Here is a 22418-nt window from a genome sequence, read left to right on the forward strand (position 1 = left end):
TTAGCCAAACAATGGTTTAGTCATCCTTTGTTTATAATTTGTTGTAGATCAGGGCAAATGTTGACAAGATATAGGACCAAGGAATTGAGACAGCTTGAGGTTGATTCTCTACCATCCAGTAGGAAGCCTTTTCTACTGGTGCCTCAGGGGAAGAGAAAGCTGGAAAACTGTGACATGATTTTTCCAAACTTTGGATGAGAGTTGCTTTTAACTACTGTCCATAATCCATTGCCCAAATTCCTTTCCCATCTGACCACAAACACATGGGGAAGAGTAATGGTACAGACGGCGTGTTCATCAATAGGCATTCTCTGCTGCCTTTGGAGTCTGGAAACATTCATGCTTCATAGTAGCATTTCTGCCAACACCCCAGAAAAGAACTTGAAGAAGACAGTAGGAGGAACCAAATCAAATGCAGTCAGCAAGTTCTTGACAAAAGTGGAACTCATTTGATTTTTAATTTTTTGGTTTCAGAACTCGAAAATTAGCTTTATGGGTCAAGCTAGACATATTAACAAGTATGAACTACAAGCTAATCCTCTAATTTTTAATGAATATCCTTTTTTAATTTTTTTCTTTATACTATGTTCATAGAAAACATAAATCATAAAATTTTCATTCACTTCAAAAATTGTATGTTTTAAACATCAAGTTAATATGTTATAGCTTTTATACTCTTAATATAGATTATTATATAACCTACCCCTTATCTTTATTGTGGAAAATTGAGGAGGTTCCATGCAGTTTAAATTACTTTCACTATTCTTGCTTGAACTTACACAGAAAATTCAAATCCATGAATTAAATCCTTTGTGTATCCAACTCTGTACCACAGTTATTAGGTGTACTCTTGTTCTGTCTTATAGAGATTACCTTTTCATAGGGATGCTCTGATCAGGAATTCACTGTCTTGTAGTCTCCATTTGTCTAAAGAAACATTTATCTATATTCATGTGTGGGTACATGATGTTGGGATCAGGGTCAGGTTCAATATCTGATATTTATTATAAATAACACTTAAATCACAATCAAAATTCTATGAACATAATAATTTTCCATGAAAACCATTGATGATCTAGAAAAAAAAAGGCAACAAGGAAAATGTGGTAACCTTGTTCAAAGAATGATGCTTACACAGTATTATTTAATATTCATGTTAACCATATTTATAAATAACTTCCTTGGCTCAGAGGTTCAAGAACTTACAAATCTGCATTGAAATAGTGATGTTACCCCACATCTATGTGGTTTCAAATGCTATGTATTTCCAATACCACGATAGTTTCCAAATAAAGGCAATATTGACAGTCTTGCAAATAAAAATGTGTTGAAAATCACTGCTGCTTCTCATCCCTTCTGCTCTCCCTAATGTGTTACTTTCTTTGCAACTGCACAGAGCATGTGTCTACCTATGCCAGTTGATACCTTTTATTAAATAAAGGCATTAGGCACAACCTCAGCATATTGAAGGAGTGATAAAATCAAGAATGGAATTAGTAACAAAACTCGTTGATCTTTTGTACATATCAAAATATCATAGTATGAAAAGCCTTCTGATATTTAAAGAAAAGAGGCACTCCACTCTGTGACTTTGGAACACCCTTTGTCTTCCAAGAAAGTCTCTGGTCATAGTTTCATTTCCATTGTTTCACTTGAAATCAGAGATACTTATGACAGAGGAAAAGAGAGAGAGAGAGAGAGAGAGAGAGAGAGAGAGAGAGAGAGAGAGAGAGAGAGAGAGAGAGAGAGAATGAACAAAACAATTTGTTAGTCCACGTCAGTATAGATGTATTGGATTTTGATGATTTGCTGCAGCTGACAGCATGTTTACTGATTCCTTCCTCCACAGTGCAGAAGCAGGGGCAAGTGAAGATGGTACAAGCACGAAGGAAAGAGCAGTTCTTCCTACTCTGTCTCTTAAATTAGAGCAAGGTCAACCAATTTCAGTGTTCTGATGGAATTTTAATTTGACAAGGTTGAGATGAGCACACAACCAGAGTCTCCTTGGCTCAGAACTTGGCACCCATTCTGTCATCCAGACTTGAATGGAATTGGCTAGTGAGTCAGTCAAACTCTCTGCTCCATGTCCACAAAGTGGGAATATCAGTCTCTCATATTTGCTACTCCATCTAACAATATGGTTTTCCAGTTATTAAAGTCTGTTAACAATTTAGCAGATAGAGATGGAATGACCTAGAGAACTTTTCATGTATTTTTAATATTAGGTGGGAAACTGCACAGGAGGAGCTTTCAGTAAAGGTAGTGCCTACCTGCAAGGCTGGGTCCTGGAAATGTGATTCAGAGTGATTGTAAATTAAGGAAGACAGACACAATTAAAGCTGAGATGGGGTGGGCTGTGTGCTCAGAGGTAGATGCCCCAGTATCTGGACAGTCAGCACGTTTATTATATTCAGGGAAAACAAGGGAGTGTCCAGCTAATTTTAGTAGGTTATCCCAGCATTGGAGTGGAGTGAGTGTATGGTCATTCAGTCTTCAGGAATGAGGAACTGTTGTCAGAGACTTCGGCAGCTATTGTTGCTGAGCTAAGGTCGGTTGGCACACAAACATCCTGCTTCAGCAAATATCCTACTCTCCAGCATCAGGGAGGCAACACCACTGAACATGGTTTTGTTTGTGTCGCGAACACTCAGTCACACAAGGGTGCATTCATTCCCTACAGGTTACATTTTCTGACTATTGTCTTTGAGTGAAATTAAATGGATTTCAATTGCTGAGTTACTCCTGTGAGTGTGTAGATACACACTGGCTGCTCACTTAGCGTGGATCTTGTCAGTGGACCTCAAGAGGCAGACATAGCAGTAAACTAGACACCTTTCACAGCACCCAAAATCTATAGTAACAGGAAAGCTAAAGACCCTAGTTAATTGTGACTTTAGAGAAGTATTTTGCTTTGTGATATACTAAAAAATTGATTTTTAACTTTACAAACACTAGTTTATTTGAAAAAATGTAGAGGTTTTATTGCATCATAAATCTCATTACAAAACCAGTGAGTTAAATATATTCCACAATTAAAACATACCCCTGTATTGACTTTATCTGTTCTAAACATAAATTTCTATTACCTCACTGAGGAAAATACATTTTGATGACTATGTAGAACAAGAGTTCACATATAAATTTAAATAAATTGACTTTGCACTGTTTCCCAGATGTATATAATCTATGATATATTAACTACAACCAATAAAAGGATATACACACACATATATAATTACAGTTTACACATGCTGTTCAAATCAATCAGGTTCTTAGTTAAGTTGTAGAAAGTGTTTCATTATATGTAAAAATGGGACAAAACAAGCACTGTGGTACCGAAAAAAAAAAATTAATGTTTTAGTTGCTAAGAACTTCAAGATAAATCACCATTGCAAGGATGAATGACTGAAGAGTGAATGGTGAGCCAGAGCCCAAAGACGATCGTGAGAAAATAACTGATCTATAAGTAAGGTCAGTGAGGAGGTTTCAGGCAACCTGTCACTACCAAAATTATCTATTCCTTCCCGTATGTCACAAGACCAACAAAAATTCAAAAACATTTCATTAGTGTTTCAACATGTAACTAGATATCATATATGCAAATTCTCAAAAAATATTGTTTCAATTGATTTTATTCATTAATGGCTGATAAAGTGCTGATAAAAAGCAACATAACAAAAGCCTGCATAGCATAATAACCTTAAGGTGTAACAGTGGGATGCATACTGTGGCACAACCAAGAATACTTTCTCAACAAGGATGAAAACTGTGCCTGGTCCTGGAAACCTAGCCTAGAGCTAGTGAAGTCATGGATCTTATAAAGAGAAATGGCATCTACCACATTCCTAAAACAGTATAATCCCTAACTACACTCTAAATATTTGTTCTTATACCCACAGTTAAGTGTGGTCTTCGCCCCTCATCAACAAAACTTCTCTTTGCAACAGACAGAGACCAGAACAGAAAACCACAACCAAGTAAAATGCAGAGTTGTGGAGCCCAGTCACAGTGGTTATATCTAAAAACATCTCAGGTACCCAAAGCTCACTAATCATTGCGAAAGAAGGGGCAGGAAGAGTGTGAGAGCCAAAGGACCAGGAAGTGTGTTGTGAGATTGTGCTTCCTAGAAATGCCAGAGGCTGTGCCTATAGTGTCAACAACATGTCCGCCTAACTGTGAACTGAACAGGGACAACATCACTGTGGATGGAGGAAAGACCACATGGCCCTAACCCTACACAAATAACTATAGGAAACCAAGGAATGCTGAGAGTGAGAGAAATGGGCTTCCCCAGGGAAGAGCACATCAAATGTCCAGTCTGAAAACATACATGTAAACAGCATTATACAGACTGAACAGGTTGTACTTATGTATTTAGAATATACATATATCTAAATATGTGTGTGTGTGCACATACGTTCATGCATGCGTGTGGGGGGTATTCGTGTGTTTGTGTGTGTGTGTGTGTGTGTGTGAGTGTGTGTGTGTGTTAGGAGTAGTATTGGTAAAAAAGTGACATCAATTTCAAAAAGAGCAAAGAGAGGTATTTGGGAGGGAATTAAGGGAGGAAAGCACAAGGGTAAATGATGTAATTATAATATCAAAAATTTAAAAAAAAGTTTTTAAAAGCAATGTTTTCATATTATAGTTTGAGTGTTACAATGACCATAATGCTGTTCACAGTAAAATAATTCATGCAGTGTGGTGATACATTGTGTACCCTAATAAAATTTGCCTGAAGATCAGAGAGACAAAGGAATAAGCCACATCTTACCTCTAGGACTCCTCAGCCTGAAAAAGCCTCGCCGATAAGCACTAGCTGAATGAGCTTCCTCAGCCTAAAAGGCTTTAGTTCCTGTCTCCTCATGCCTTATATACCTTTCTCTGCCCACCGTATCACTTCCCTCTTATTGCTGGGATTAAAGGCATGTGACTTTCCAAGCAAAACCATGAGATCTCAAGTACTGCCTGGCTCTGTTTATCTCCTAGACTGAGTCAATTTCATGTAGTCCAGGGTGTCTTTGACCTCATAGAGACCAATCTCTGTTTCCTGAGTGCTAGGATTAAATGTGTGTGCCACCACTGCCTGGCCTCTTTGTTTAATCTAGTGGCTTGTTCTGTCCTTTGAACTTCAGGTAAATTTTATTAGGGTACACAGTATATCACCACATTTAGGAGCAAGACCAATAATTTGTACTTCACATATTCTCTTAGTCGGGATTACTATTGTTATAATGAAGCAGCAGGACCAGAAAAACAAGTTGTGGAGGAAAGGATTTATTTGGCTTACACTTTCACACCATAGTTCATCATCTAAGGAAGTCAGGACAGGTTTTCAAATACAGCAAGAATCTGGAGGCAGGAGCTGATGCAGAGGCCATAGAGCAACACTGATTACTGGAATTCTCCCTATGACTTGCTCAGCCTGCGTTCTCACAGACCCCAGAACTATTAGCCCATGGGTGACATCCATAATGGGCTTGACATCCATAATGGGCTGGGCCCTCCCACATCAATCGCTAATTAAGAAAATGCCCTATAAGCTTGCCAATAATCCAGTCTAATGGAGGCATTTTCTTAATTGAGGCTCCCTCTTCTCAGATGACTTTAGCTTGTATCCAGTCGACATAAAACTAACCAGCACAAAAGTATTTTCTATTTATTATTGTTTCAGAGTAAAGGAAAATGAGGTGAATGAATGTTTTTATGCACAGAAAGTACAGTATATTTAGAATATTGTAGAAAGATAAAAGTATGAAACACCCAACTTTACATGTATAGTAAGAAATTTTATATATTTAAAAACAAACACAAAAAAGAACAAAACTTGTGCATTTTGTGGAACCTGGGTCTTTCCATTTAGAACTTCCTTTAAAAAAAGCTCTGTTGTTCACTTCATGTAAGGCTGTTCACTGTTTGTTTACAGTGCTGTACAAGCAACATTCTAAAGGATACTTTAAAACAATCCTGTTAACTTTCTATGTGTCATAACAATTTTCAAAATTGATTGGTGAGATGGTCTCATTCAAGATTGTCAAAGTTTTAACTGCATATTCTGCCTTCAGTAATAGTAAATTTAATACTAATTCTTTAAAAATTATGAAAATTCAAAATTTGAAGTTTGTAAACCAAACTATTCTCTCAAAGCATTTTAGGTAATTTCTTAAAACTGTTTTTTCTTGTCTTGTAGACATGAATGAGGTTTATTGGGTGAACATGAAATTATTTACAACAGTAAACAGTATAAGGTGATAAATTTGAATAATGTCAAAGTTTAAATTGCCCAGTGTTAATTACCCACCCATAAGTGATTAGCAGAATTCAAAAAGGAAAATAAAATTGGAAATTTCATTCGGCAATAACACTTTGAGAATATAAAATATAGAATAGTGTAAGAGTGCCTCCAAGTGGCACTCATCAAAATTACCCCGATAAATTAAATATGAGATCTAAGAGCTTTAATGACACCAAATGAGAAACATAGCTCCCACGTTTTCCATCCCATTTGCTTCTGCTTTCCTCCTGGTATTTATGATTTCCATTTATTGTCAATCCATTGGCATCATTAAATATCCACCTTAAGCTCCATTAATTCTCAGGATTTTGGATAGTTTTTAACATTGCCTCATAAAATGTCTAACTACCATCTAAAAAATATCTTTTCATTAAACTTGTGGAGTAAAATCTCTTGTTTTCTCATATTTGCTAAGTCTTAAATGAAAAGATGAACTATGGACTCCTCTACCAGCCAAAGTACTGCTTTAGAGTTTCTGCCACTCCAACAAGAAAACTTGAGTTACAATATGTCCCCAGTGTCTGCTTGGACAGTGTGTAAGTTCGTGGATCTGACCTCACAGACTTGTGTCCAGACGAGCATAGTAAGGCTGTCAATAGACGTTGCTTACCTTAGAGAATGTGTAGTACGTTGAGTTATCTCATTTTTCTGTTAAAGAATTATTTAAGTCGGCGGAGCAAAGGAAATTCCATGCTTGGAATAAACCTGGCTCAAGAGCTTACGGTACAAACTGGGAACTGCAGTTTGTGTTCCAAGAAGGTTTTGTGTAGTAAAGTTTATTTTCAGATGAGGTTCATTCATAAGTGCTCCTGTTGCCATCATGTTCTGCCTCCATTTTCATGATTTACTCGGCTTCCTCTTCAATGTTTAGTTTTTCTTCTCTCATTTCAGACAGATAGTTTCCATAAGCCATTTTTCTCTTTCCCAAAGATGTGAGGCCAATGCCATTCTCTCCTAACACATTTCTATTCTTCTGGGTATTTTTTGTTTTGTTTTGTTGGGTTCTTTTTTATCATTTCAATTTCTTCCCTTGTTGCCACTTTTCAAAAGCATTTCTTGAAATTAGATGATATTAATAAGAAAACTTAATGTTTAGTCTCCAAGGAACCATCATGCTACTATTTCAAATGCATTAAATATAGAGACATTCATGAAGATTCTGAAATAGATATTTACTCTGTCTATGTAATTTCAGCTCTTAACTTTTTCAATTCTAGAATGTAAGTCTGCAATATCCATGGGATTATTCTGCTAGAGACTGAGTATGCAGTGTTCCTGATGAATATTCACTCTCACCTACTTTCAAGCTGCCCTTTTCACGTGGGATTCATGCTTTTTGGTTTTATTTCCCTTCTGTCTCCATGTGAAAACCAGCTTGTGCTTTAACTCCTTGCCAAGATTTTGGTCATTCAAGGCAGTTTCAAGCAGTGGCCATTTTTAGTGGTGTTTCATTACCTGCCAATCGGAGTCCTTGTCAGACTTTCATTAGTACAGTATTTACTCTGTCTCTCAGATCATTAATGAGCTTTCAAATAAGATCAGGCTGACATTCATTGCTAGGGACTCAGCGAGCTTGACATTATTTACCATTGCTCAGATCCGAGTCAATCTCCAGATTTTAAACATTATTCTAGTGCACAGAAAAGAACCAATAACTCTCTTAATAAAAGTTGTCACTGAAATTTAATGAGACACATCTACAGCCAGTTATTATCTATGCAATGAGATCTTCTACATATGGACAACTGTTAATCCACTGATTTCTCCCATTATTACTCATTCATATGATTACTTTTCCCAAGAAATGCCTTCCACATCTTTTTCTTCATAGTTCATTCATTTGTGATGGGCAACACTTATCAGCCTTCAGAAATACCTCTTTGCCTTCTAAAACAGTAAAAACTTTTAAGCTTTTAATATGCACAACAAAAATCCAGTGCTGTGTATATGTCAGAATTCAGAGCATATAACTATAAAATCCAATTTACATTTTGTCACATTTTAGTAACCTAATTCTAGAATTAGAAGCAATAAACTGAAAATAAATATATTTTCTGGGTGTTATAATGATTAAATATATGAATAGTTAAAATTTATCTTAAAACACACACACATACACACAAACTTGAAAGTCCACAACCCTACAAATAAAATTGATTATAAGATATTTATATAGTTTAATAATAATTCTGTATTTGTAAACTAAACATTTTCATCTATACACAATAGTAATACAATCTTAACTACATATTATATACTTTCTGACTATTATGTTTTATGTTAGATATAGAGAAAGATAAAAATTTATACTTTGTATTCATATCCTAAATGAGAATCATTGGGTAAAATAATGCTAAAGTTTGAAACATAAAGGATATATGCATTTGAAAATAAAGTTCTTAGAAACTATTGAAAATTTATTAATTATTAGTTCATAAAATCCTAAATTTTACATGTAATTTTAGCACCCCAACTGGACTGGAAAACACCAAAGAATGGGAAATGCTAGCAAAACAATTAAGTTATTTTTTTGCAAAATAAATTTTGCTTGAAATGCCTGAGCTACATTCCCATAAACCTGTATCCTCAGTAAACTCCTTCAGAATTACCATATTTTGACAATTACTGAGAAAAAGACAGTTATTAACTTCCATATGCAATTTCACTCCACTGCCTTTGAGAACTATTTTTCCACAATCAATAAAAAAAATGAATGAATGAACGTATGAATGAAAAAGAGGTACTTATCTTTCCAAAGGCTCATGATGAGAAACAGCAACAATAGTTTTATTGAGCTATGGAAGATTACTTCATAGGAAGGTTTTGAGTTGGTTATTGTCATTAAAAACACTTGATGGCAATACAGTTGTTTAAATTTATCTGATTATGTTTCTCATAACTGAAAATATTTTAGGGTTAGTTAATGATATAATCAAAGTGTCAAATTTTAACAATGTTCCACAAATAAAAATGACAGTAGATATTTTTCCAAATATTTTTATATTCAATGAATATATACATACATGTCTATATAAATTTAATTGATGTCAGTTAGTGATATAGAAATTTGTCAAAGCATATTCCACAAAATTTTTCAAAAATAGAGGTGATTTGAATTCTCTGTGATATCAAAGTGTGAATATATACATAAAATGCTTAAAGTTTTCAGGGCATTCATCATTAGTTGTTCTAGTTTGCTTTCTGCTACTATGATAAAACACTGACCAGAAGCAACTTGGAAAAGGTTTGCTTTGCAGATTACAGTCATTGATAGAGAAAACCAGGGCAGGAGCTCTGGCAGGAACCTGGAGGCAAGAATTTAAGCGGAGACATCCTAAAGATGCTGCTGACTGGCCAGCTTCCTCTGACATGCTCATCTACTTTCTTTCAGACCCCAGGCTCACTTGCCTAGGTGCTGTGGGACAATGCTTTTGTATACTGGTTTAATAAAACATTGATTGGCCAGTAGCCAGGCAGGAAGTATAGGTGGGATAAGCAGACAAGGAGAACTCTGGAAGAGGACGGCTGAGTCAGGAGATGCCAACCTTCTGTCCAGGGAGCAGCATGTAATGGCACACAGGTAAAGCCATGGAACACGTGGCAACATATATATTAACAGAATGGGCTGAGTTTAAGTGTAAGAGCTAGTCAGTAATAAGGTTGAGCTAATAGCCATACAGTTTGTAAATAATATAAGCCTCTGTATTTTCACTTGGGTCCAAGTGACTGCAGGACCAGCAGATGAGATTTTCCTGACCGTGAGCCAGGCTGGACACAGGAAAACATTCAGCTACATCTAGGTCTAGCACCTCCAGTATTGGAATGGGGTTCCCTACATTAACTAGCAATTATGAAAAAAATAATGCCCCACAGAGGTGCCCATAGGCTAATCAAATGGAGGCAATTCCTCGACGAGTTTTCTTCTTCTCAGGGGACTCCAGTTTGTGTCAAGTTAACACAAATTAACCAATACACTTGTCATACTTTACTTCTGAAAGGATTTGTGGAAACAAGGTAGTTTGCTGAAGATGGTTGGTTTAAAGGACAATGCAGTCTTAAATTTTCATTATAAAATTTGTCAGTGGAGTTATCTAGAGCAGATTGTTTTAACTCTTCTTATTCAAAATGAAATAATAGAGGCTTCCTAGTGGACAGTTTCTACCACAAAGAATGATTAAATGGGACAGTAAATCAATGACTGAAAACTAGTGAAACCTTCAAGCATGATGCTGTTTTAAAAGTGTATGCTTTAGCTGAGCTGTGGTGGCACACGCCTTTAATCCCAGCACTCATGAGGCAGAGCCAGGCAGATCTCTGTGAGTTCAAGGCCAGCCTGGACTACCAAGTGAGTTCCAGGAAAGGCGCAAAGCTATACAGAGAAACCCTGTCTCTAAAAACAAAAAACAAACAAACAAAAAAAGTGTATGCTTTAAAGCAGCTACAGTGCTTAGAACCTAAAGATACTTAATCGAGCCTCTAGTTGCACAGAATATCTCAGATTCTTCTCCTCTGCAATTAAACACAATCGTTATTTTAATGTAGGCAATACTCATTAAATGAAAAATTTCATATTTGCTTCATAAATTTTTGTAGATCTGTGACTTTTTCTAGTAGAAATGTTACATCATGAAAAAAAGCAATGTGAGAAGTCTGTGTGTCTACCCATTAAAGCTTCTTAATTGAGTCTTGATTAGTCTGAAAGTAGTTGTCATTAGAGCAAGAAAGAACTACCTAGGTGTAGAGAGTCATGTAAGGTTTGCATTACTCAGAACAGAAATTATCCATGGGATATTTAGTCCTACATAAGAGGATGCTAAAAAATGAATAATACATACAATTCTTGTATCAATAGTAACCTTTATAGCTGACACTGAAAAAATGATGTTTAGAGATCATAAGATATGTCTGGTCATAACGTTCTAAAGATTATCCATGGACGTAAAACTAATTAAAATTCCTTACAAAGATATCAGCATTTAATGTGTTTAGAACTTACACTATACAACCAATCAGAAGAAATTTCAAATATTACAAATACTCAGAAATGTACCTTAGCCGTCCCTTCAGAGATTGTACAATTTTATCTAGGTTTGTGTTAAAATTTATAAATATATTAGAAAAAAAACATGAAAAATGGGCTGCACTATGCAGCAATACTATAGATATTTAAAGAGGAATTTCTCATAAATTTGAGAAAGCACAATGAAGGGCTGTTTTAATTAGCTGTTAAGTGTTATGTGAAATGGATGACAAGGTCAGACATGTTTAAGTGTTATGGTTTAGGTATGTATTCACGTTTCTAAAACGGTTTTAGAAACCTAATCATCTGAATCAAGTAGACTCTTGAATCATGCATCATAAAGTATTAAGTATAAATCAATAGATTTAATTAATGAAACATAATTATTTATATAAGCTGAAAAGAGTAAGAAAAAGAAAGTCAGAATATTTAAGAGACAATAGAAAAAAATAGCAGTTCAAACTCCATATACACATCAAGGAAGAAAAAAAGTAAACAAAACTGAAAATAAAGATGATTTAAAATTCAAATCTCAAAGATTATTTTTCTTATGAAGTGAGCAAAATGTATAACTACAGAGACTATGTATTTCAATAAAGAGGATTTCATTTTGTTAAACTATAAATATATTCATAGTAATTAATAAAGTTAAATTGAGCTATTTCTACTGAAAAGAATTTTCTGACCTGAATGTCTTTTTTCTTAATTTTGAAATAATGGTAGTGTAGATACCTGTGATAAAAGAGTCCTCGTGTTTGATCAGACACGGCTGTGACATGGTGAGATATTATCTATGTTGACACATCATTGAGTTTGAAACAGTATGTATATAAAGATACAATTTTAAAAAGGGCTTTTTAATAAAGATAAAGGACTCCACTACAAATTCTAAGTAGGTTTTAAAAAAATAAACTTAAAAGTCTTCTAGTGAGAAGCTCAGAAATTCTCTTTGGGATACTAGTGTAATCATGCATGGAATGACACTAAAGAGTTAGAAGTATTTATTCTCATAAATTTGATGATGCATCCAGAAATGCATCCATCGAATGTGGAATATCCTTAAACCCAAATAAAGAGAAATTTACAAATATAGAGAAAATTTCATTTTATACTAAGTTAAATTTCACTTTTATTAAGTGATCTTTTTCTATTGAAATAACATTAAAAAGTTATTTTAGCTGTATTCAGAGTTACATAGAGTGTCTATATTAAATACTTTGTTTATTCAGAAAACAACAACTAATCTTAATCCTTAACTCCAGAGTTCAGGGTAATTTTCATGCTCAGAAGAAATGAAAAAAGGGAGGGACAGCCGAGGTCCCACTCAAACAACAACCATTGTTTGGACTTGCGGTTTCCCCTTGCAGAAATGATGAGCGGCACCTTAGTGAAGAGTGTAGTCATACTTCATACAAGCATTGGTGAGATTGTGTGCCAAAGCGAACACATGGGCATCCTTCACAAGTCAGTAACTTGAAGAAACTCTTTTAGGTCACATTTTGTATATTTTAATAACTACTATATGTGCTGTTAGCCTTTTGCTCCTTATGGAAGTGTTCTGTTAGTGTCATTAGTTTATAAAATACTTACACAACTATGCCTCAAGCCAAATATATTTGTCTTAGCAACACACAGGCTTACATTGAGGGCTTCATAATTCATCTAATGTTTAAAAATATTCAAATACTCTACTAAGATTTTATCTCTAAGTTGCACAATAGAAATAAAGATGATTTGAATAATAAATTTAGAGTTGTATTTCAAATAAATTATTTCCAAAATTTATATATTTCACTTCCTAAAATTTAATGGCAATCTAAAACAATAGTGAAGTAAATTTTATCACCTTTGAAACATTTCATAAATATCACATGTAGTAATAAATATGTCCTCAGTAGGATAATAGGATCCCAGGAGCCTTTCTTGACCAAATAGAAGAGAAGGCTAGTGTATAACTGGCAAACAAATAGGCTCTTGTCTTCCTCCTGTTCATGGGAATATAATGGGAAGAAGTAAAATTTTTACAAAGTACTCTACTTCAAGAAAATAATAAATAAATAAATAAATAAATAAATAAATAAATAAATAAATAAATAAATAAATAAAATGTGAGCTTTTTTCAGTTTCAGTTTATTTTTACTGTAGTGGATTCAGCCTCAAATTTTCTCAGTGATTGCCAGTTCATTGAACAAGAACAACAGAATATATTACATGTTAACACTGAGCAAAAACATTATTTTAGTTGAAACTTGCTCATCTCCATTTATAAAAACAATATTATCAAGAGATCATTTTTCAGATCAAATGACACTTTTTTCTGAAGCAATAAAAATCAAAAGTGAAAGTTTAATAATTACTATTCTAATGTTTCTTTCTCAAAAATCATTATCAATACAGAAAGAGTAAAGAGATTGAGACCCACATAGGCTTTGTCACTTACCTAATGCTCAATTAACAGAACCATGATAGCCGTGTGCTTTGTGGGTCAAGCCTCATTGCTCCTCATCTCCAGAGACGTCATTAGCTTTATGATGTCACAAAATCATTAGCTTCTCCACACTGCAATTTATGCCTTCCTGAATTGGGCTGTGTGAAGAGAAGCTGCTGTTCTGTTCTGAATTCTATGTATCATGATTCTGACACATATAGATAGAATAATAGATCAAGAATGCTAGGCTGTAACATCAGCTCTGACTCTCGTCACCAAAGGCATAGTAAAGAAAACTAAAACATAGCAACCTCTCTGTCATAATTCACCTAAGATTTCTGCTGGCCTGAGAGAGTTAATGCACCAGCGTGAATCCCTACTCTAATGCCAGGCAGTAAATGAGGCAGCTGGAGGATGGAGATCAATGACATCCCTGCATCCCTACATGCACATCAATTGTAGAACAATTAAGTAAAACCTAAAACCAGGAAGTTTCGAAATTGAAACACTCTCCAGCGTACTCTTCCATCACTAATCATTGTTGTACATTAATGTGCAGGATGTACTCATGATTGAGCATAGCTACCCTGACAACTTAATGAAGAAAAGACAGAGCACCTTAGTCCTACAGAGAGCAAAGCTAGTATCCTATTTATCAACAAATGCATTAGGAATGTGCCATCATTAAATAATACATCAGTAATTGTATGAAATGAAAGGAAAAAAGGGCTAAATGGATTCTCCTGTGTTAAGAAGCTGCTGGAAATCTGAACTTTCATGTTCATACAAAGATATCCTAGAACCTATGGTCTGATAACGTAGTGATATTAATGGGAGTGGTTCTTTAGTTCTCAACCAAACAGAAACTTCTTTGAAATGCGTAAAGATTTTGCTTGACCCAAAACAGTTTAAGTACCAACACACACTGAATAAATAACATGCACCTAAAATTATTTTATTTACTTTCTGTGTACCTTTGTGCATTTGTGTGTATGCATGTGCGTGTGCCTTCACCTGTGTGCACATGAACATGCATATTCCCTGGAACACATATGGAGGTCACACTACAACCTCTAGTAGTCATTTCTTCCCTTCCACCATGTGTGACTTGGAGGTCAAACTCGGGAAAGCAAGCTTGCCAGGAAGTGTCTTTACCCACTGACCCACAACTTTCATTTAGCTTACTGATATGTACAAATTGAAGTAATATCTGATATGAATATCATCCAGTGTCGAACATAGGAATCAAAATGGTCTAAGAAACAGAAAAAAGTCAAACAACACCAAAAATTACATATTTACAATATAGATTCTTTAATGACTCGTCATAAAATGGAGAAATTATTTAATAGATTTTTATTGACAAGCAATTTTCTAATAGTTATTTGTAAGACCATTGCATGAAATAAGAAACAATGCTTTCTTTTACCTCAGCTTGTCTATATCATCATCTTTTCACAAACATTATATCAATTACATTTTCCTTTGCTCTACAATTATTCAACATCATTTATAAAATAATAACCAGGGCAATTATTCATAATCAAATCTGAAAGTAAATGTGACAGAGGAACTTCTGACTTTATCCAGATCCAAAATTTATCTTCATTCATCAAACACCAGCCTTAATTTCAAAGTTTGATCAAGTTTGGAGGCTTGGTGCTCCTCCACAGAGAACTCTAGGCGCTGGGAGCCACGTTATGGGATCAGGAACATTGGGAGAGCAGAGAAGCAATGCTCTGCTGTGCCTCCTGCTGCTAGACCAATGGTGACTTCAACAGGTTGGGTGCATTCAGTGCTTGATGGCACCTCACTATGGAATTTTTCTCCTCAAAGGTCTTTTCAAAATGTTCAAAGTTGAACATATGCCAATGATCATCATAATAAACTACAGAAATTATGACCTTCTTTTCTAAAAATGAAGTAATTCAATCTTCATATAAAAAACCTGAATCTTTTTTCAAAGTAACTGTTTTAGTAAATTTTATGCTAATTCTAGAAATAAAGCAGATATTCAAAACATTTTGGAACTTCTCTTTTCTAGTACATTCCCGAACCATAGGCAGAAAATCTGTTCATTTTGCTTTTAAGCCTTATAATGCCATCCCGATGCATTTCACTCACAAAACTTGGACTTGGTTTACTGCAGAGTCCCTACCAGCTTGTGTTTAATATTTTTGAGAGAGCAGCAGTCAGTGAAATGCTCCCCTTCTTGGCTGTTTAAAGGGGATGGTTTTGCTGCACTTATAATGACTATCTTCTCTTCAAAATGGGAATGATGAAACTATAGATCTCAAGAAGCTAATGATGGCAGAACAGTAAGGGCAATCCTCAGGAACCTGCAGAGTTATAAAAAGGACAATTACTACGTTTAGGACAATAATTTGTTTCTAGGAATACTTCACAGATTTTCTTTTTGCTAAATTTTCTTATACAGTACAAATTTTAGATTATATATTCTCTTGTGTTTTCTTGTTTGTACAGAGATAAAATGAATTAATTTGATGTAAATATGGGGAAGTAATGGTATGTCAGGCAGGAACAGCTTGCTCTGGTGCACCTCTAGCCAACAATAGAGGTTCACCTTGACACGCTGAGCTTAATGCTTTGAAGCTGGCATCCCAGTGTAAGGAGACTACCTCCATCCAGAGTCTTGGTGCACAGATAATAACATCCACATGGTATTTGTTTAAAAATCTGATTTATTTCTAATGTCATTCTTTCTTCTACAAATGAGATATTACCAGCAATGAAGTTATAATTTAGCATCTATAATTACAATTTTAAGGTACAAACATTGTCTTGTTTAGAACTCAGTTGAAAATTCTTAGTATGGGTAGTCAAAGGAAAATAATATAAATACTTGGATGGCTTGCAAAAAAATCACAGACTTTATAAGGCAAAATTACTGGAATTTGTTGTAGCCTCGCTAAATCATCACTGATATATTTCACATTCACCTGTTGTGTGTGTCCAAGCAACAATATATTTAATTAAGAGTTAATTGAATGTTGCATGAAGATGAATACACTATTAGAATAGATAACACAGAGAAATAAAAAACAAATGCAAGGGTGTTTCTTTTGTATCATTGTCATTGATAATTATCTCCCCAAGGAACAGAAAAAAATTAAAGGTTAGGAATAAATTTGAAACAAAATTTCAAAGAAAATAACATTAAAATTTATCCAAACAGTTATTCTTTAATATTTAAACATGCAACACTGATGATATATTTTATATTTATTGTCCTTTCTAAGTTTGATACATATATGTATATATATGTGTGTGTGTGTGTGTGTGTGTGTGTATAGCACATCTCAATTTTTATTAGTCATATTTCAAAATTTCAGTGCCCAATGATGTCAATTAAAATTGTATTTAACAGTTCTTATCTGTTTTTATTTTTTATTATTAAGAATTTTTTTTTGTTGTTTTTTTTTTTTTGTTTTTCGAGACAGGGTTTCTCTGTGTAGCTTTGCGCCTCTCCTGGAATTTACTTGGTAGCCCAGGCTGGCCTCGAACTCACAGAAATCCGCCTGGCTCTGCCTCCCGAGTGCTGGGATTAAAGGCGTGCGCCACCACCGCCAAATTTTTTATTCATTTTACACACATACATAGATCCGCTCTCTTCCCTCCTCCCATCCCTCAGCCTTCACCCCCCAACCCACTCCCCATTCCCTCCTCTAACAAGGTAAGGCTTCCCACAGGGAGTCAGCAGAGCCTGGCACATTCAGCTGAAGCAGGTCCAAGCCCTGCATCAAGGCTGTGTAAGGTGTCCCACAACAGGTAGTGGATTCCAAAAAGCTAGCTCATGCAACGGTTCTTACCTTATAAAAACAGGATTCTGTATCAAAACGTCAGCAACTCACATGAATATGCATGTTTAAAACCAAATGAATGAGCTTATGCTTAGAAAGAGTACTATAGTTATTGGAAAACATTTTATATTTATTTTATTAGTTCTTTTAGGGCTTTGTACAGCATGTTTTGATTATATTCACTCTCCCTCCCTAACTCTGACCAGATCCATACCTTCTATTTCTTCCTACTTAAAATTTTACTTTTGTTCTTCAAGACAAATATGTACTGTCTAAATAGTATTGAATGTGTAGCCTTCTAGTGGACCATAGTGGGATTATCGGGAGCTACATTTTTCAAGAAAATTGGCCCTTCCTTTCCCAGGAGCTAAGATTTGCCAATAGTTCCATGGTAAGGAATGGAGATTCATATCCAACTCCCTTCTTCATGCTAGAATTTGGTAGAGTTTAGGGTTGTACAGGTCTTGTACATGTTGAAACTTCAGCTATGATTTTGTGTTGAAGCTTCCCTGCTTTGTACTGATGGTACTGTTTTCTTGTGATCACCCACTGCTTCTGGCTCTTATGCTATTCCTCCCTCCCTCTTCTATAGTGATCCCTGAGATTTTAGATGAAGAGATGCAGTAAATATGTTCCCTTTAGGGCTGTAAATTCTGGGTCCCTTGTTCGCCACACCTTGGCCTGTTATAGGTCTATCATCTACTGCAAAAAGAAGCTTCTCTGTCCGATGAAGGCTGAGAGATGCATCAGAAGTTGGCTTAAGAATAGTAAGTTATCTTCTAAGGTTTGTGGTCTGTTTAGCTCAATAACGGTTTCAGATATGCATTTCATCCTGTGAAACCAGAATTAAATCCAATCAGAAACTGGTTGGTTACTCACAAAACATTCATACCACTACTGCACCGAGGGGTATGTCTTACCAGGCAACTTGTTATTGCACAATATGGGGTTGGATTGGATGTAAGACTAATGATTTGTGTACTCCTTTGGTAACCTCTATTATATCTTCCAGCATTGTAAAATCCAGCCAGTAGGGAATGAAACATACTGGTCATATCAGCTTGATTTTTCCATGTTCCATGACCCAAGTCTGTGGGATCTTCAGGAATAGGGTCTTACTGTCAAGTTCTTAGGGTGAACAAAAGAAATGGCAATAGTTGAGTGTTTGGAGGTCTATGGGATTTTACTGGCCAATAGCTCTAAGGAAGTATCTTATTCCTAGCACCAGGCTTTTTATTTGTCAACCACTGTTATCATGTAGGGGCATTGCTGCCTTGTTATAGGTAACTCAATTTTTACTTTGTATGGGTATGTATAGATATATTTTAGGATACTTCTACAGCTGCAGGTTTCTATATAACTGGTTTAAAAAGTCATTAGTCTTTTCTTTTATCTCTGTTTTCCTCTTCTCCCTTGTCCTCCCAACCAACAACAAATTGTCCCTTCCTGTTCCATAATTCAATGTTAACCCTTTATACCAAGACATTGTATCTCCTCTCTCTTGAAAGATCCTTCACACGGCTGCTTAGCAATTTACTAACATTTACGGGTATTCCAAATTAAACATATGTATGTAAAGACTCAAAGCTAACATCCACAGATGAGAGAAAATCCAGGATGTTTGTCCTTCCAGGTCTTGGTTACCTGACTTAGGATGAGTGTTTCCAGATCCATCCATTTACCTTTGAATTTCACAATTTAAATTTTCTTAGTATCTGAGTAATATCCCACTGTGAAAATAGACTATGTTTTGTTATCTATTCATCAATTGGTGGCTATCTAGGCCTTTTCCATTTCCTGGATACTTGGATGAACATGTATCTGTATAGTAGAATATTCTGTCTTTTGGGTATACATCTAAGATCAAGTGCTAGAGTTATTGTCAGTTTTTATAATTTCCTTCACAGATTTTTAGACATCAACATCACATCTTTAAAAATACTAGACTACTTTATCTACTGCCCATCACTCATGATATGCCTGATTGATAATAATTTGCTACATTTTATATTTGAATGTCAATTTTTTATTCTTTATCATTTTAGAGATTATACATAGTGATTCACTCATAATTTTGCTTTTCTTTATTACCAGTTGCTTCTTGAATATCTTTGTCTTCTCTGGGATAATTTCCTTTAAGACAAGTTACCCTTCAGTGTTGTGTCTGGATGTTTTACCAGATAAGATCATCCATCATGGATGCAAACTCATTAAGATACAGGGTAGTAAAAGAACAGGATGTTCTATGGGGAAGTGAAACATTTCATTCTCCTTAAACTCAGGAGTAAATAAGTCAATAGCTTCAGGAAGTCTCCAAAACTGATCAGATTCTGCTAGACTCCCGGCTTGTCCAAGCTAATATAAACTGAAGAACTATAGAGAAATACTCCCAGGCACACCAATCTGTCTAGAAAAGGATCAGGCAGGCCAAGCCACCTGGAAGAAGCAGAGGCCAGCTGAGCTGACTGGAAGAAGATGAGATTAACTCAACTACCCAGATAGAACACTGCCCAGAAGATTGTTCAGTGAGATTCAGGGTTCCAGTTGTCACCCACGCTAGAATGAGACTTTTGTGATTCATCAGTCTGAGTCATTTCTCTTCTTGTAAGTAACCCTTTGCCCATATTCTTGTAAATAACTAAACAAAACCTTATTTTGGTTTGCCATCAGTTCCCTGCACCTTCAGTGAGTAGACCCTTGTTCATATTTTCCCAGGAATAGTGCCACACAATAGTAGCTATTCTCTTACAGTTGATTTAGAACACTCAATTCTTTTATTCTGTGTTAAAATAGCTACATTTTCTCTTACATTTGAGAGGCAACTCTAGTTTTAAAGTTAAGATAGTTGTCATACATTTATTTTCATAATTTGAAGTCATTCTTTCACTGTGTATTGCTATTTATTGCAGCTGGTAACATTTTTTGTTGCTATTGTTACTGAATGAATAGATAATTTCTCTAAGATTAATTACTCCTGTATTTTCATCTAAGTCTTTTGTGGTTCACTATGGTATGCCTGCAGGGAGTGTTTTCTTTCCTCCAAATAGTGTATGTGTTTCCGTATTGGTTACATTATACATTGTGATTTCTTTCACTAGGAAAATTTCTTAGACTAATTATAGAAAGAGTTTTATTAAACTAGCTGTAGTAACACCTCCTATACTTCAACTATTCTTGTTTCCTACAACTTCATTGTTTTATACCATATTTCAGATGAGTTAGCTTGACTGGCTTTCCTAAAAGCAAAGTATGTTCCCTTCTACCAAAGGCTGACAGAGTCTGAACACATTCATTTAAGTTTAGACCATCAGATTCAAATACCTAGTAAGTACATTTTCAATATTCCATTTCTGATATGTTTTATGTTGACAGGGCTATATTCCTCTGGAGGCTTTATACCAGAACAATTCCCTGCCATTTCCAATTTCTGGAGGCAGCCTAAGTTCCTTGGCCCATGGCCCCCTTGTCCATTTTCTAAGCTCATCACTCCATATTGAGTTTCTGTCTTCACACAAGCTTTTCCTGGCTTTAAGCCCATTGCATTACAAAAGGACTTTTATAATTATGTATCAAAAATCTCCATGATACAGACTGAATTGGGTGTACCAAATGTTCTGACATTTTAAGTCTCAACCTAATGTGATTCTATTTGGGAATGAAGTCAAATGAGTTCTTAAGGGCACTTCCTAATCTGATAGGAGTGGTGAATTTATAGAAGGAGCATTCACTTCCTCACATTCACCAGGGAAAGGCAATGTGAGGATACAGAAGCACCCTAGCCCTGTAAGGATATGGAAACATCCAAGCCCTGTGAAGGTACGGAAGTACCTGGCCCTGTCAGCACACAGAAGCTCCCCGAGGCTGTGAGCATACAGAAGCACCCCAGCCCTGTGAGGATAAAGAAGCTTCTTGGCCCTGTGAGGATATGGAAACACCCAAGCCGTGTGAGGACACAGAAATATCTCAGCCATGTGAGGATAAGGAAACATCCTAGCCCTGTGAAGACACAGAAACATCCCAGCCCTGTGAGGACTCAGAAACACCCCAGGCCTATGAGGACACATAAGCAAGCACCCCAGCTCTCTGAAAGCCAGAAATCCAACTTTGCAAGAACTGAATCTGATTCTTGGAGGCCATGTGTCTTGGAATATCAGCTGGGAAACTACTAGATCTCTTCAGGAGAACATAAACTTCCCAATGTTTAGATATAATCTTACTTCATTTTCTGCCATTATTCAATATAATCAAATAAAAAAGAACTATATTTTAGTAACTTCTTGTTTTACCTGTGCATGTATGCCATATTCCCCCCAGTCCATTTTATTACAATTATTTAGCTGTAGTTGCCTTTCTTATTGGTACTCATAGTAAATCATTTGACTTAAACTTTTATATTTATTGTGTTTAGCATTTAATATATAACTTGTATATACAATCATAATCTGCACATTTATTAAACACTACCATGTGCTCCTGCTAAGTTGTTGAGCCTTCCAAAAGGTACAGATTATATATTCTGCTTCCTTTCCATTTCACTCACAAATTGGCATGAGGAAATTTTACATGTGTGCTCATAAATTCAGTGCAATTGATTGACAGACTGACTGATTATCTTAGTTGAAAACATATTTTAAGATATTCACAGCAGTTATTCAGACTATTTAAATTATTATAATTATAATCAGCTTCATTTGTACAATGGTTTACATTTCCCAAAGACCACTTTATATGTGTTATTTAATGAAGTCTTTCCCTGAATCCACAACAATCAACATAAAAAGCATCCATTTAGCAAGATAAATTGAATATAAACATACTCTTTACACATAAGATTAAAATGAGCTAACAAAAAAA

Source organism: Peromyscus eremicus, chromosome 4 (assembly GCF_949786415.1).
Source record: "Peromyscus eremicus chromosome 4, PerEre_H2_v1, whole genome shotgun sequence".
NCBI classification, from domain to species: domain Eukaryota; kingdom Metazoa; phylum Chordata; class Mammalia; order Rodentia; family Cricetidae; genus Peromyscus; species Peromyscus eremicus.